This window comes from Suricata suricatta, chromosome 16 (assembly GCF_006229205.1).
Source record: "Suricata suricatta isolate VVHF042 chromosome 16, meerkat_22Aug2017_6uvM2_HiC, whole genome shotgun sequence".
Lineage (NCBI taxonomy): Eukaryota > Metazoa > Chordata > Mammalia > Carnivora > Herpestidae > Suricata > Suricata suricatta.
In genome coordinates, this window is record NC_043715.1 from 19,624,511 (window position 1) to 19,627,495 (window position 2,985).

Here is a 2,985-nt window from a genome sequence, read left to right on the forward strand (position 1 = left end):
ACACACACACACACACACACACACACACACACACACACAATGGAGTACTAGATGGCAATGAGAAAGAATGAAATCTGGCCATTTGTAGCAAACTGGATGGACCTCAAGGGTGTCATGCTAAGCTAAATAAGTCAGGCGAAGAAGGACAGATACTATACGTTGTCACTCATAGGTCTAACAGGAGAAACCTAACAGAGGACCATAGGGAGGGGAAGAGGGAAAGAGAGTTGGGGAGAGAGAGGGACACAAATCATGAGAGACTATTGAAACTGAAAACAAACTGAGGGCTGAAGGCGGAGGGGGGGAAAGTGGGTGATGGTCATGGTGGGAGGCACTTGGGAGAAGCATGGGTGTTATAAGGAAACCAATTTGACAATAAACTTAAAAAATAAAATGATTATTTTGAGAAAATAAATAAATAAAAGGGGTAAGGAGACATTATCTTCATAGGGAGAAAGCTGACAAATGTCATCTCACCTGATGCCAAGCTTAGCACAATCAGTGATCAGCTGACATGTTAACAGTATGTATCCTTAATAGGATATGATGAAAATGACGCTTTTCTTCGGTCTTCTTCCTCCCCAATCCAGTTGGATAATGGGGAAAAAATCAGGCAAATCTCAACTGAGTAACATTGTTAAGAATATCTTAAAGTACTTCTCAATACTCTCAAGTTCATCAGAATCTAGGAAAGTCTGAGAAATTATCACAACCAGAGGAGACTAAGAAGAGACAATGACTAAATGCAATGTAGTATCCTGGATAGGACTATGGAAGAGAGAAAGAACATTAAGTAAACACTTAGAAACTCTGACTAAAATATTGACATTGGTCATAATAATATATCAATATTGATTCATTATGTGTAACAAATATACCATACTAATGTAAGATATTAATTATAGAAAATCCTAGATAATGGATATTATAATTTATAAGAAATATATATATTTGGTCATTTAGATGACCACAATACAATTCTCATGTACATATATGTGTGTGTATTTATCCACAGTTCCTGGATCACCTCTCCCAGAACCTTGAATTTTCCTAAGCAAAAAAGAGCAGCAGGAACATCCTTTGACATAATATTTGGTCTTGTCCTCAGTTCTGGAAATCACCTTAGAGCCATTAAGGAGAAAGAGGTTCTTGTTACTTATAATAAACCTCTTTCCACCACAACTAGGTGTTAATGGGGTGACATTTAGAAAATACCTAAGGATGGGGACTGGTGTCCAGGAGAATCAACCATTAATAGAGATTTGTGGGGGGACTTTTATTCCCACCCTGATTTCTGGTTTGGGGAAAGTGGCTGGAGGTTGAATGAATCACTAATGGCCAATGATTTAGTTAGCTATGTCTATGTAATGAAGCCTCCACAAAAACCCAAAGGTCAGGGTTGAAAAAGCTTCTGGGTTCGTGGACACAAGAAGATATGGGGAGAGTAGCCACTCAGCGACAGCATGGTAGGTGCACGCCCCTTCCCCATACCCTGCTCTATGTATCTCTTCCATCTGGCTTTCCTTGACTTCTATCTTTTAATCATAAACCAATGATCCAGTAAGTAAAATATTTCTCTGAGTTCTATGAGCTGCTCTAGCAATTCCAGTCCAAGGGGAAGGTTGTCAGAACCTCTGATTTATAACTGGTCATTCAAAAGCACAGGTGATAACCTGGTCCTATGATTGGCATCCTAAGGGGAAGGGGGGCACTCCTGTAGGATTCAGCCCTTAGTCTGCAGCATCTGATGCTATCTCTGGGTAGACAGTGTCATAATTGAATTGAACTATTGTATACCCAGCAGGTCAGAGAATTGCTTGGAAATCCCCCAAGCCCCACACTCACACACCAGAATTGGGCTCAGAATCCACTTGAGGACACTGTAGTTCCCCATCATCTGCCTTTCACTTTCCACTGCTTCATTTACTCATGGTCAACCACAGTCCAGGGCAGATGATCCTGCTTCTGATGCATGGTCTGAAGGTCAATAGTAGCCTAATGCTATGTCACAATGCCTACACATTCACCTCACCTCATAATCACATGGGCATTTTGTGATTTCATGTTACCACAAGAAGAAGGGTGAGTACAGGACAGTAAGAAATTTTGAAAGACCACATTCACATAACTTTTATTATAGTATACTGTTATGACTTTATTTCATTATTAGTTATTGTTAATCTCTTACTCTGAAGAATTTATGAATTAAACTTTACAAAAGGTGTCTAAATGTACAGGAAAAAATGTAGCCTATCCATGGTTCAGTACTATATACAGTTTCAGGCCCCCACTGGGGATCTTAGAATATATCCCCCACACATAAAGGGGGACTTCTGAATGTAAGAACTCTGTATAATTTTTGTAATTTTTCTGTAAATCTGAAACTATTGTGAAAAAGTTTTACTAATAATTTTTAAAAAGAAAGAAACAAGCTAGAGAAACCTTTTCTATAGAGATAGAAGACAAAAAGCTAATTATTTTTTGCACAAAAAGGTCTTAAAACAAGCTGATATGGTAAACAATAGGACCCCAATACACAAATGGGCAAGGGACTCAGATAATTTATATGAGTAATGAGCCACATGAAAACCAAAGTTCAACAACTGATAATCAAAACTAACCAATGAAGTGTGAATCATTTTAAACCTTCCAAAAACTATTTTAAAAAATGATAATATCCTGTGCTTATTAGAAATTCTTATAAGAATCACTCTTTCACAAGGTTGTAAAATCTACTTGTAAATTAATCTGAAAAACTCTTTCCATTATATAGATATGCTTATTCTTTTCCTCATGGTAATCTCATTTCAACTAACCTTCTCCTGGAAAGTAATGTACGTGTAACATATTTGCCATTACAAGATAATCATTACAGAATTATTTATAAAGATGCAAACTTAGAAACTACTTTAATTCTCAGCAATAAGGGTGGTTAAATAGTCCTTAGTTTCATCTGCCTGATGTAAAGACAGGAGGTAATTAAAA

General features: G+C 37.3%; 1 long non-coding RNA gene across 13 annotated transcripts in view; it reads right to left on the reverse strand.

The window, feature by feature from the left end:
• LOC115280780 overlaps positions 1–1,977 on the reverse strand; it is a 116,852-nt gene extending 114,875 nt beyond the window's left edge. For all 13 annotated transcript variants that reach the window (XR_003903934.1, XR_003903935.1, XR_003903930.1 and 10 more), the window contains exon 1: positions 1,850–1,977. This is a non-coding gene — a long non-coding RNA (uncharacterized LOC115280780). The remainder of the gene's footprint in view (positions 1–1,849) is intronic.
• Positions 1,978–2,985: the final 1,008 nt, after the last annotated feature.